Genomic DNA, 15,000 nt, shown 5'->3' with positions numbered 1-15,000 from the left:
ACAGACAACACAATACTCACAGACAACACAATACACACAAAGACAATCCTCACAGACAACACAATGCTCACAGACAACACAATACTCACAAACAACATACAGACAACACAATACTCAAAGACAACACAATACTCAAGGAAAACACAGACAACACAATACTCACAGACAACACAATACACACAGACAACACAATACTCACTGACAACACAATATTCACAGAAAACACAATACTCACAGACAACACAATACTGACTGACAACACACAGACAACACAATGCACATAGACAACAAACAACACACACAGACAACACAATACTCACAGACAACACACAGACAACACAATACTCACAGACAACACAATGCTCAAAGACAACACAGTATTTACAGACAACACAATACTCAAGGAAAACACAGACAACACAATACTCACAGACAACACAATACTCACTGACAACACAATATTCACAGAAAACACACTACTCACAGACAACACAATACACACAGACAACACAATACTGACTGACAAAACACAGACAACACAATGCACATAGACAACAAACAATACACACAGACAACACAATACTCACAGACAACACACAGACAACACAATACTCACAGACAACACACAGACAACACAATACTCACAGACAACACACAGACAACACACTACTCACAGACAACACAATACACACAGACAACACAATACTGACTGACAAAACACAGACAACACAATACTCGCAGACAACACACAGACAACACAATACTCACAGACAACACACAGACAACACAATACTCACAGACAACACAATGCTCAAAGGCAACACAGTATTTACAGACAACACAATACTCAAGGAAAACACAGACAACACAATACTCACTGACTACACAAGATTCACAGAAAACACAATACTCACCGACAACACAATACTGACTGACAACACACAGACAACACAATGCACATAGACAACAAACACAGACAACACAATACTCACAGACAACACACAGACAACACAATACTCACAGACAACACAATGCTCAAAGACAACACAATACTCACAAACACACAGACAACACAATACTCAGACAACACAATACACACAGACAGCACAATACTCACAAACACATAGACAACACAATACACACAGACAACACAATACTCACAAACACAGACAACACAATACACACAGACAACACAATACTCACTGACAACACAACACAATAGACAGACAACACAATACTCACTGACAACACACAGACAACACAATGCACACAGACAACACAATACTCAAAGACAACACAATACTCACAAACACACGAACAACACAATACACAGACAACACAATACTCACTGACAACACACAGGCAACACAATGCACACAGACAACAAACAACACACACAGACAACACAATACTCACAGACAACACACAGACAACACAATACTCAGACAACACAATACTCACAAACAACACAATACTCAGACAACACAATACTCACAAACACACAGACAACACAATACTCACAAACACACAGACAACACAATACTCACAAACACACAGACAACACAATACACATAGACAACACAATACTCAGACAACACAATACTCAACAACAACACACAGACAAGACTATACTCACAGACAACACACTGACAACACAATACTCAGACAACAAACCAAACACAGACAACACAATACTCACAGACCATGTATCAATTATCTTATACATCACCTAACATAACTATCTTATGAAACAATAAAAAAAGTGCTGTATTAAATATGTTTTTAAATAAATAACAGCCACACTACACACGAGTAGGCATATACACAGATACACAGATTTTCCACCTTCATTAAATACTTTATTTTTCCATTTTCAGGAAATTATTTATAATTATAATAATATAATTAATGTGACTTTCTGTTCAACTGTTCTATTTTATTCTATTCTTTCTTAACAATATGCTAACAAGCTGAAAGTTAAGAACAAACTTAAAGAACTAAGTGTAACTGGGCAAAGCTGAGTTTATTAAGTTGAGAACCAAAGACATGCTTGATCTTGGAGAAAGGATTCGTTTATGGTGTTTAATTGCCAGAAGAAGAGCACTTTGATTCAGGTGATATGAGACTGCCCTGTCTGTGGCTTACCACTTCCTGCCAAACAGGAAGCTGTTCTGTGACTATTCTCATAAATGAGTATGAGATGAATCTCATGTACTTATAAGTGTAAGTTGGGTTTCAAGCAATTGCAAGGTCATGCATGCTTTAACGTCACACCTAATTTTGTCTAATGCACCTTTTATATCTACAGTTTATAATACTTCAAAGGATCAAAAAGTGCTGATGTGACCTGGGCAGAAGGTGAGTTGGATGTCTGATCTAGAGAGTAAATTAAATGGATTCAAATGAAAATTAGACTTACCAGCCAGCAGAGAAGCTCTAAGAACACCGACTGTAGAGAGAAATAAAGAGGAGGAAGTTCATGAAGCCAGTGATGGAAAAACCAAAGCTGTCTTTTGTTTATTAATAATAATAATAATAATAATAATAATAATAATAATAATAATAATAATAATAATAATAATAAACCCCGGATCAATCCTAGCCAGAATTTATTGGCACCTTTCATAAAAATAAAAAATGGGTAATAAATGTTAGAACACTCTGTCCATTTTATTAGAAACACTGTGCACCTGTTTATTTAGGCAGTTATCCAATTATTCAACATGCAGAGGAAACACAATGTATAAAAAACACAGATACAGGTCAAGAGCTTGTGACCAATAGACCATCTGATTCCTTTTTGCCTAATCTTTAATCAGTTTGTGTGAGTCTGTAATCTTATCCTGTTGTAGCCCATTCACCTCAAGGTTTGACATGTTGTGCTTCTTGAGCTCGGGCGACATCAGCAGTGAGCAGGAATTTGTCCACCCAAAGTTTTTTTTTATTTTATGGAAAAAAATACAGAAAATAACAGAATGATTTTTGAATCAGATGGAGGTGATAGACTATCGACATTGATCTGTCTGTCGCAGCCCAACCCAAAGGAACCTTTTGAGAAAGATATTAACATTTTACAAAATGTTTATGGTTATTTTGTTGGAATTTTGTTAATGTTAAATTCAAATTCACTTTATTTGTGTAGCACTTTTAACAATTCCCACTGTTCAAGTTCAAGTTCAAGTTCAAGTTTATTTATATAGCACATTACAAACAGCCACACGGCTGACCAAAGTGCTTCACAGTGCGTTTGATATTTCAGATACACTTAAAAAATACACAATAAGATAGTACAAGAAACTAAAATAAGAAATCAAAAAAATAAAATAAAATAAAATAGCCAGTTTAAGACCATAAGATATAACAGACATAAAACCCTGAGCAATCATGAAAAGGCTAGAGAAAATAAGTGGGTCTTTAGCATGGACTTAAAACTAGAAATGGTGGGTGCCATCCTAATCTCTAGTGGCAGGGAGTTCCATAATTCAGGACCGGCCACAGAAAAGGCACGCTCTCCTCTACGCTTGAGCCGTACACGAGGGACAACCAACAAAGCCTGGTCAGATGAACGGAGACTTCTAATAGGAAAATAGGGATGAAGAAGTTCAGATAGGTAGAGAGGAGCGATATTATGGAGAGACTTATAGACAAAGAGTAAAATCTTAAAATCTATTCTCTGAGAAATCGAAAGCCAGTGTAGAGATTTGAGAATGGGAGTGATGTGTTCATGTTTGCGACAACTGCAGAGAAATCTGGCAGCAGCATTTTGAACGAGCTGGAGACGCGTAATCTGAGTTTTAGATATACCGCAATATAAAGAGTTAAAGTAATCTAAGCGAGAGGTTATAAACGCATGAACAGCCATTTCTAAGGTCTTAGGGGTAAAAAAGTGTTTAATTTTGGAGAGAATCTGCAGTTGGTAAAAGCTAGACCCGATAACGGACGAGATGTGTTTGTCAAATTTTAAGTTCTGATCAATAAAGATGCCAAGATTCTGCACCTGTGAAGATCTAAAAACAGATAAACTCTCTAGATTGAAGCTTGAGGACTGAGAGTTCTCATTTGGGCTAAACATTATTACTTCAGTCTTTTCTTCATTTAAAAACAGGAAATTTTGTAAACTGTAAAACTGTCTCAGAGCAGTTTTACAGACGTATTAAAGCAGATAAGTGATAAAAAATTAAATATGCATAACAATAACAATAAGAAAAAATAAGAATGAAAATAAATATATGAATACATACAATTGAAGTTTAAAATTAAAATAAGGCTTTGTTAAGATTGGTGTTATTTTACTGGTCACTGCTGCACTCTTGTCATGGTGACACTCTTAAACAAAGTGTTGACCAGTTCCTTGAAAACTACGGTTGAAATAACAACTTTAGCAACACTGCAAGTGCATGCAAAGAAATTCTCACGTCTGCAAAGTTTATAGCAATAATTCAGTAAGTGTGCTTTGAGTGACATTGACAATAATATATAACTAACACAGGGCTCTCAAGTCTCACACACTGAGCGTGACGGTGACTCACAGGGCTCTCATGTCTCACACAATGAGCGTGAAAGTCACTCATCTCTTTTGTCATGCTCTCCTGCCACACACACTGCATTTGTCACGCAGAAAAACGTACTATTTATAATATATTTAATATGCCACAGCACACTCCAGAACAATCCTCTCCAGAAGTTATGGGCACCATTCATAAAAATTAAAAATGGGTAAATGTTAAAACACTCTGTCCATTTTATTAGAAACACTGTGCACCTGTTTATTTAGGCAGTTATTCAATTATTCAACATGCAGAAGAAACACAATGTATAAAAAACACAGATACAGGTCAAGAACTTGTGACCAATAGACCATCTGATTCCTTTTTGCCTAATCTTTAATCAGTTTGTGTGAGTCTGTAATCTTATCCTGTTGTAGCCCATTCACCTCAAGGTTTGACATGTTGTGCTTCTTGAGCTCAGGCGACATCAGCAGTGAGCAGGAATTTGTCCACCCAAAGTTTTTTTTTAATTTATGGAAAAAAATACAGAAAATAACAGAATGATTTGTGAAACAGATGGAGGTGATGGAGACTATGGACATTGATCTGGTCTGTCGCAGCACAACCTGCAGCAACCTTTGGTGAAAGATATTAAACATTTTTCAAAATGCTTATGATTATTCTATTGGAATTTGTTAATGTTAAATTTAAATTCAATTTATTTTGTGTAGCACTTTTAACAATTCCCATTGTCTCAAAGCAGCTTACAGAAGTATAGAAGAAGAAAAGGGTATATATATATATATATATATACATATATATAAAAATATATATATACGTATATACGTATATATACGTATATATATATATATATATATATATATATATATATATATATATATACGTATATACGTATATATACGTATATACGTATATATACGTATATACGTATATATATATATATATATATATATATATATTATATATATATATTATTATATATAATATATACGTATATATATATATATCTATATATATATATCTATATATATACGTATATATATCCATTATATTATATACGTCTCTATATATATATATTATCTATACTATATCTATATATATATATATATCCTTATCTATTACTAATTATATATATCTCTCTCATCCTATCTATATCTCTAGCCATCTCTCGTCTCTCTCTCTCTCTATCTATCTCTACAATCTATACTCTTATATATATACGTATATATATATACCCTTTTCTTCTTCTATACTTCTGTAAAGCTGCTTTGAGACAATGGGAATTGTTAAAAGTGCTACACAAATAAATTGAATTTAAATTTAACTAACAAAATTCCAACAAAAAATATATATATGTATATATATATATATAGGAGACTTCAGGTAAAAGTAAACCTGCTTTGTAAATGTCTTCATCTGGAGAACGTCTTCACATTTAAATATATATTTAAATTCTGGCATCATCCAAAGCATAGTAAGAAATTTCTATTTTAAAAAAATAGAAATATATACCCCAAAGGATATAATTCACATATAAAATGTGGAAATTATACATTATACAATAATATTAATCACAAGACAAACGTATTGATATAAATGTTGAATTTACCGAGCGTTAAAGTGAGGTGAAGATTCAGCATCCTGGTCCTTAAGATGTAAATCAGTTTGATGCTAATTACAACATTCACTGCTGCACAAAGAACCTCATGAGGTAATGACAAGCGATGCTTTATGTTTCTTCATGCAACCAAATAGGTGGAGTTTATTTATGGTCAGTTCCTGTTAAAGTGAGTAAAAAACCTCAAAGTTTTTTGCTGCATGTTAAACTTATATGTCTATATAAGGCTTTGTTAAGATTGGTGTTATTATACTGGTCACTGCTGAAATCTTGTCGTGGTGACACTCTAAAACAAAGTGTTGACCAGTTCCTTGTTCTAAAAGGCAGAAACCATAAAACTACGATTGAAACCACAACTTTAGCAACACTGCAAGTGCATGCAAAGAAATTCTCACGTCTGCAAAGTTTACAGCAATACTTCAGTAAGTGTGCTTCTGAGTGACATTGACAATAATATATAACTAACGAACTGACCTTTATCCTTTATGCTGTGATTTGACTGATTTCCTCCTTTACTTCCTGTCTACTTCCTATTTGTGTGTTTCATGTTCTAGAAATCATGAAGAGGTTGTTAATGAGATAAAGTATAAAACCTACCGAATTGTACAATCCAAAGAGAAGAGCTGATCAAATGATTTCACTGGACACAGAAAAGCCATTTGGTTAATGAGACAAACCAGTAACTAGAAAAAGTCTGAAGTAAATGTACATAAATTAATTTTGTCATTTAAAACCACATTTAACATTTTGTTGAAGCTTTCGTCATTTTGTAGACATTAAATTGAAACGTCTGACTGAATGACGACAAATGACGATTTTTAGAAAACGTAAAAGCTCAATAAATTCTTAAATAATTTTGTTCATATTTCAGTTTAGTGATTTTGTATCAGTAACAATGAATGTTTTTATAGTTACTTAAAGAAAACCTGAGCCAAATGTGTGAAAGCAACAACTCAGAAATGTGTGTTGGTGTAAAACGATCTAAAACTAAACGATCACTGTTGAAATTCTATTCTAATAAAATCGAGCTGTGTGAAAGAACAGAGCTTTTTTCATCATGATCAGAAACACACACAAAACATCAGTCTTTAATAAAAATTATCATCATCATCATCATCATCATCATCCAGTTCATGGTACAAGAGAAACAACATTTGTGCGTTTGAATGTGTAACAAGTGTCGGAGCAGAACAGAAAAAAAAAGAACAGAAGACGACGTCTTTGTGCTGGAGGCCGTGTGACATCGACATGTTTTAAGACGTGTGAAATGATGTGGCTCGCTGGCAGTGATAGTTTTTGGGCAGTGTTCTAACATGGTCATGTTCACGTTTACTGAACACCGAAAGGAAGTTCAGAGGAAGCCGAAACACGTTGAGATTCGAGATTCTGTGCAAGTCGCGTGCATAGTCAAAGTGAAACGTGGAAGTCTTTCAAGCATCTTAATATCTGTTTTATTTTGTGAAGAGGTATTGCACACAGGTACAGTGATGATTCGTGTCTTCAGTGGAAACCGGGACCGAAAGTGAGGAGGCATGTGTTATAAGCTTTTAGATGCTCATGGTGGTGGTACCTCAGGGGGTAAATAGTCTGGGATCAGGACCGGATCATGGTGAGTTTGTAGTGAACATGTTGGATGCCGAAGCCGGTGACGCGATGGATGAAGTTCAAAGGCCAGTTTGGTATTCATTTGCAGCAACATCTTGGGAGGGAAATGAACTGAATTCTCTTTCAACAACAGACTCACTGCTCTCATGATGCAAGTCCAACGTTTGCGAGATTCGATCCCGGTGTCCGGTGTCGCTCGGCCTGGTCCGTACACGCAGAGTTACTGTGGAGCTACGGGAAAACTGATTGTCTCACGGAGGCAGTGGAGTTGTAGATGAGGATGAATGAGAAGGACAAAACCGAGGCAGTGTTGTGGTTGTGTACATGAGAGTGTAATAATCTCTCTGCAGACCGGGCTTTCGGGATTTGACTGCACTGTAAAAGATAAACGCTTCATGTGTAAAATGCTTAAGTCGGTTGTTTCGACAGAGGCGGACAAATCGGTATCCTGGAACTTTTAGAGACTGGACCACACATCTGACTGTGAAATGATTTAATGGATGACTGCATACGTGTTCATTGCATTAGCTAACCATAGTGTGTGTGTTTTGATACATTACTGACTTGTTCACCTCCACTGTTAACATTCCTTAATAATTTGTTCGATGATCTTCTGAACAGATCTAACAATGACGAGATAAATAACCTTCTGTCTTTAGTTACGTTTGAATTTTCTCCCCTCCCCCGGTTCCAATCTTCAGCCGGCTTCTCCTGCCACTGACAATTGCCACCATGAGCCCTCCCCCGCTGACAATCGCCACCTTGCCCCTCCCCCGCTGACAACTGCCACCTTGCCCCGTCCCCGCTGACAATCGCCACCTTGCCCCTCCCCTGCTGACAATCGCCACCTTGCCCCTCCCCACTGACAAACACCACCTTGCCCCTCCCCACTGACAATCGCCACCCTGCCCCTCTCCCACTGACAATTGCCACACTGCTCCCCCCTCAGTGTGATTGTGAGTATGAGATTAGTTCTGACTGAACAGCGTACAACATCATAACATCCACAACAATCTTTTTCTGCAGTGAAGTGAGACAGCAAACAGAACTGAACTATATTCAACTCTTAGGACAAATAAGAGTAAATGTGAGATTTTTTTTTCCTGCATCGACACAATTTTTGAAATCATCTCATTTTCTTTCAATATAGATATTTATATATTCATATATCTTTCTTAAGAAAACAAAACAAACACAAAAACATGTCCCTGATGACTTCTGGACATCGGACGTCCCGTGTCTCCGGTTTGTCGTCTCCTCGTTCGTTAAATCTACAGATTACGGGAAGTCCAAAAACGTCACTGTAGAGTTCATATGGGAGTGAAAAATAGAAAGGTTTCCTGCGAGTGTGCACCACGTACACGATCTCACGTCCTTCCCCGCGTCGCCGATTAGAATCCTCCGTCTGGTGTTAGATCGCAATCCAAAGTGCAAGCTGCTCCAGATCAGATTGGTAAGTCAGGAGTTCTACTGAAGAGCACACCTTGTTAGTGTGACTCAGTCTCAGCCTGTGTGTGTGTGTGTAAGTGTGTATGTGTGTGTGAGAGAGAGCGAGAGAGAGAGAGAGAGAGAGAGAGAGAGAGAGAGAGAGAGGATCGTCTCAATCAGCCACGTTACACATCACGGTCCTGAAGCCAGGCTCTCACTCTCAGACTCGGCTGCACACTTGCCTCCGTGGTTCCTGAGTCATGGAGCAGCTTCCGGGCAAACATGTTAATATAAGTGTGTGTTTGTGTGTGAGAGAGAGAAAGTGTTTGTGAGAGAGAGAGAGAGAGAGAGAGAGAGAGAGAGATTCAGGGCGAGTGTGACGATGGGCTGCTGTGTATGGAGCTAGGTGAGAGACTTGGGCTGCAGCTGCTGGGAGGATTCACACTGCTGTTCTCCAAACCCTCAGAGTTCTCCAGCATCTCCTGGATGAGTGGAGGCATGGAGCCAGGGATCTCCATCTTCAGCGTGATCACTCGCTCTGCACCTGGGGAACGAGAGACAGAGAGAGAGAGGGAGAGAGAGAGAGAGAAAGAGAGGTGTAATGGTCAGATGGTCACCTCCGCTGGTAGCACATTCTGATCATATACAGTATCTTTATATAAAGACTCTCCAGGAAGCACTGACGTGGTCAATAAATTGCATAGCCACGCCCCCTCCAGCAGGCACATAACTATATACACATCTCTATCTGTACTGTTCCACTTTATACTGTGAAAAATATTTTATTACTATTTTTTTTTACTCTGTTTGGTTAGATGATGTTAAATAATTTTCTATTAGATCCTGTTTCTCACCTTTAGCGCTGATGCTCCTGAGGTCTGTGATCTTCATCAGCATTTTGGGGAACATGTGTGGTTTATGAGGCCTCCTCTTCCTCACATAGATCTTCAAAACGCTTCCAGCAGCGGCTCCTGCAGGATGTCCCCTTGTCGACTCCTCCAGGTCCTGACGATCTGTACAGACGGAGAAAAGACTCGTGATATCAGTTAAAGTTCTTTATTCACTTCGCTTCTAGTGTGACGCTCTCATTAGTGTCAAACATGCAGTGGAGTCAAACTCCTTCAGCTGGAATCTGTCTGTAAACTAGAGTGTGAAAACTTTGATCTTGCTAAAACATCACTCTGCTTCTATCTCACAGACGTTAGTCAGATATTTAGCGTGTTGTCCTGGAGTAAAGCGCTGCAGTACCTCCACACAGCAGGCAGATGGCGCTGAGCAGCCCCGTCTCCGCATCGTCCATCTCCAGCGGCAGCAGCTGATCGGCGAAGGCGAACACGAGGTCGGTGAGAGGCCCGAACCCGGCGTTGTGCATCTGAGTCCGGTTCAGCGTCAGTCCGTCTGAGAACGTCTGGTGTCCGGATCGGGGAGTGTAGCGTGTGCAATCCGCAAAATCTGAGACACAAGAGGACGAGACGAACGGCATGACAATCCAGCGCGTATAAACTAAACACAATTTTTATTCTCCTAACACAACACTGGAACTCCTCCCATAAATGGTGTCTTTGAGATAAACTGTTTAAATGGATAAAAATCATAACATTGTTCTTTAACTCAGAATGAAAATAGTTAATAAAGGAAAATAATGTACTTAGTTATGATTGTGTATTATTAATGTTGGGGTGTGTGTGTGTGTGTGTGTGTGTGTGTGTGTGTGTGTTGTGGTGTCTCACTCACCAGGATGTCGAGGCAGGCTGCTTGAGCAGTGTGATCTGATCTGCGATGGGTCAGCGTGGTGAAGCCGGGCGCAGCTGTTTGGCGAACTCCACTGTTTTGGATGATGCACTTGGTGGAAAGTTCGCTGAATTTATCCCACAGATCGACGTCCAGAGAGACTCTGTGATCCGAACTGTTATTCTACAAGGACGAGAGGAGAGACCGGATCACGCCGAGCTCCATGGCAGCACAGAGCGGCGAGACGTGAAGGACGAGCGCCCTCTGCTGGTGCGTCTCACTTACCGTGGTGTATTTCCCAGTTGACACAGCGACGGAAACGTCTCCTGGTGAGCTTTCCTCACCTCGCTCGATCATCCGCTTCCGTCTCCGAATCCATAATGTAGCTCTCTGTGCACTCCGGCTTCTTCTTCCTCCTTCTTCTTCTTGTTCCGGATCGTTTCGGACAGCTGGATGGAGGAAGACGGATGGAGCAAACAATTCAGATACAAGGAGATCTCCATAAAACTCTTAATCGTAAGACGATCTTCAGAGGAAAGAAAAGAGCAAACAGCCACAACAGTCATTCCTCAACATCATCCATCTACTCCAGAAATTGGTACTGAAGTCTGAAGGACTGAACTCCCTCATCTCTGGGTATTCATGTAGATCACACACAAATATATATTCGGGACGAGCACAATGCTGAAAAATTGTGTTTTTTTGGGGTCATCATAACACACATTGAGCCAAATTCTTCTTTCATTTAGGTGTGAACATGAATACAGGGCTCATAGAAAGTCATCACAGATGTGTCTGTCTTCACTAGGAGGAGTTTAAAAGAAGAGAGTGACACGATAAAAAGTGCCGTTAAAATGTCATTCTCTCTTTCAACACTAGATGTCGCCACAACTGCATTTATGCTGCTGCTGCTGCTGTTCACTGAGAGTCTGTAAAGTCAGTGTGGGAATGATGTAATGATGATGAAAGAACTATTTTAAAGCTGAAGAGAGAAGAAATATCAGCTAAGAGAGAAGAAAAGACGAGAGAGGAGAGGGGTGGTGAGGAAATGTAGGAAAATGTTACAACAGAATACACACATTCATGATAGATGGAAAAATCTGGAATTAAACGACAGCAGTGTAAAAGCAGAAGCTGTGAAAAGATGGAAGGGTTTTCTGCAGATAACACACACACACACACACACACAGACACACACACCATACATCATATACGGCTGCAGAGTTTCTTTGTTACAGTACAACCGCCCTACACACACACACACACACACACACACACACACACACACACACCATACATCAAATACGGCTGCAGAGTTTCTTTGTAACAGTAAAACCGCCCTACACACACACACACACACACACACACACACACACACACACACACACACACACACACACACCATACATCATATACGGCTGCAGAGTTTCTTTGTTACAGTAAAACCGCCCTACACACACACACACACACACACACACACACACACACACACACACACACACACCATACATTACATCATATACGGCTGCTAGTTTCTTTGTTACAGTGTACAACCGCCCTACACACACAACACACACACAACACACACACAACACACACACCACACACAACACACACACACCACACACACACAACACACACACACACACAGCACTAGCAGATGAAGCTGTTAATATCAGTGATGAACGATGTCGGTGTGCTGCACTAATCGAACCCAGTAACATCACACAGCACAGTGTTGAAGCTCTCCTGCACTCTCGCACACAGTGAGTGTGTGTGTGTGTGTGTGTGTGTGTGTGTGTGTGTGTGTGTGTGTGTGTGTGTGTGTGAGAGAGAGAGAGAGAGACAGAGAGAGAGAGATATTGATCCAGCTCAGGGTCCATGAATAAACTTCATAAACTCACAACTCACACACAACTTTAAGGACGAAAACAAACAATTCTTCTCATACTCAGGGCAGAGAAGTGAGATATTTAGATAGAAGGAAGAAGAGAGAGAGAAGAAAGCAGGAGAAGGAAGAGATAGCGAGGAAGGAAAGACGGAGAAAGAGAGAGAGGGAAGAGAGAGAGAGCAGAGAGAAAGAGAGAGAGAGAGAGAGAGAGAGAGAAAGAAAGAGAGAGAAAAAGGGAGAGGAGAGCGAGAGAGAAGAAGAGAGAGGAAGAGAGAGAGAGAGGACAAGAGAGAGAGAGAGAGAGAGAGAAAAGAAAGAGGGAGAGGAAGAGAGAGAGAGAAAAAGTGAGGGGTAGAAGAAGATGATAGTGTGAGGAGAGATAGAGAGAGTAAGAGAGGTAGATAGGAAGTATCTATCTCTTTTTTCTATCCTCTCTCTTCTACAATCTCTCTCAAAAACTCCCTTCCCTCTCTCTGTCTCTCTCTCACACCATCTGTATGTAGCAGATAAACACACACACACACACACACACACACACACACACACACACACACACACACAAACTGCACCCTTAGTATTTTCTTCTTAGTTCTATCTGATCCTGTCATTTTTATTTATTTGCCCTGTTTACATTCGTTATTGCCCCCCTTTCTGCCCCACACACAGGCTCCTTGTTCTACTGTTAAAATGCATCTTCATTTTGGTTCGATGTGTTCATGCAAACATTTTCTCCTGTTCGCTATTTATTTCTTTCTTTCTCTTACATACCTGCTCCACCTCCCCTCCTTCTCTCTCCCTTTCTCTCCTCTCTCTCCCTTTCTCTCCCTCTCCCCCTCTCCTCTGTCTCTCCCTCCCTCTCTCCCTCTCTCTCTTGCTCCTTCTCCCTCTCCTCTCTCTCCCTCTCTCTTGCTGTCTCCCTCTCACTGCCCCCCCCCCCAGATCCATATAATCTTCCTAAACCTTTTAAGTCCTTATTGTTAGCGATGCAGGAAAAACATTTCAGCCAAGAATCAAAGCTGAAGTGATTTAGGGTTGCCAGATTGGACTTTCTAACCCCCAAATTATCTTATAGAATGAAATAATAAATGCTATAAGACGAATAATAACGCCGTCTTTATATCACAGAAAGTGAACATCCTGTATACATCACACAATTTCTCCAGCGCTACTATTTCTTCAAATATTCTTTTCTCCCATTTTAGCTTTTAGTTTTTTATTATTTCACCCCGTGGGACGTCCCTAAAACAGTCAGTTCCTGTTCTCACTTGTGTTCTACCAGCTCTCTCTTCTCTCTCTGGTCAAACTAATAAATAATGGAACGTCACGCCGCTGGTCACGTGACCGAGACGCCACAGAGCAGAAACTCCTCTTTCTGAAGGATTCGGTTGGTGAGATCAGACGCCGAAGCCTCCGTCAGTAAAGGTTTAAAACCGAAACTTCACCCTTAAAGGAAACGGAGCTTAAAACGTCAAGCGTTCGTGTACTGATCGTCACGTGCGAGCGGTTACTATAGAAACGCATTAATACGGAGTCGCGCCGTTCATCTGCTCTGCGGTCAGAGCTGCGCTTACAGGAAACTAATCAACACCTCCTGACCAATCAGAGCTCAGGATAACGGCGCTGCGGTGAGATGCTCCGACCTCCTGACGCGCTGATGTGTGAGGAGAAAATGTGCTGTAGATTTACAGAATTATATTAAATACAATACCATTAAAATCTCTCTCCATCATCAGCTCTCTCTCTCTCTCTGTTTCTCTCTCTCTCTTTCTTCCCATTCTCTTCTCTCCCTCTCTTTTCTCACATATTCTTTCTCTATCCTTCTCCACAATCCCCATTCTCTTCTCTCCCTCTCTTCCAATCTGTCTCTCTCTCTCTCTCTCTCTCTCTCTTTTCCCCCTCACACTCTCTCCTCCCTCTTTCTCTCTTTCTTGTTCCTCTGCCTCTTTTCCCACTCTTTTTTCTCCTACACTCTTCCTCTTTTCTCACTCTCTTCTCTCCTTCTCACCCAATCGCTCATACTCTCTTCTCTCCCTCTCCTCCCTCTCTTTTCTCTCTGCTTCAGTGATGAAGCGTGTCAGGTTCCTTCCCCGGTTCCTCCCCCGGTTCCTCCCCCAGGTTCCTCCTCCAGCCGGTGTAAACATTCGTCCTTGCGGTTTGTGGATGTTCGTGTCAGCTGGAGGACGTTAAAACACCAACAATAACAATACGTCACTGAGGTC

At 40.0% G+C, this 15,000-nt stretch overlaps 1 protein-coding gene and 1 pseudogene across 1 annotated transcript in view; both read right to left on the bottom strand.

Moving 5' to 3' along the window:
• Window positions 1-15,000, bottom strand: part of LOC113663923 (deleted in malignant brain tumors 1 protein-like) — a 162,710-nt gene that overhangs the window by 106,437 nt on the left and 41,273 nt on the right. The window lies entirely within an intron of this gene.
• The window catches only part of LOC125138716, a 13,135-nt pseudogene continuing 7,005 nt past the window's right edge, over window positions 8,871-15,000 (bottom strand).

The sequence above is a fragment of the Tachysurus fulvidraco genome, chromosome 15, assembly GCF_022655615.1.
Source record: "Tachysurus fulvidraco isolate hzauxx_2018 chromosome 15, HZAU_PFXX_2.0, whole genome shotgun sequence".
In the NCBI taxonomy this organism is placed as follows: domain Eukaryota; kingdom Metazoa; phylum Chordata; class Actinopteri; order Siluriformes; family Bagridae; genus Tachysurus; species Tachysurus fulvidraco.
Note: the sequence above shows the minus strand (reverse complement) of the source record. Positions and strands in the feature narration are given on the sequence as shown.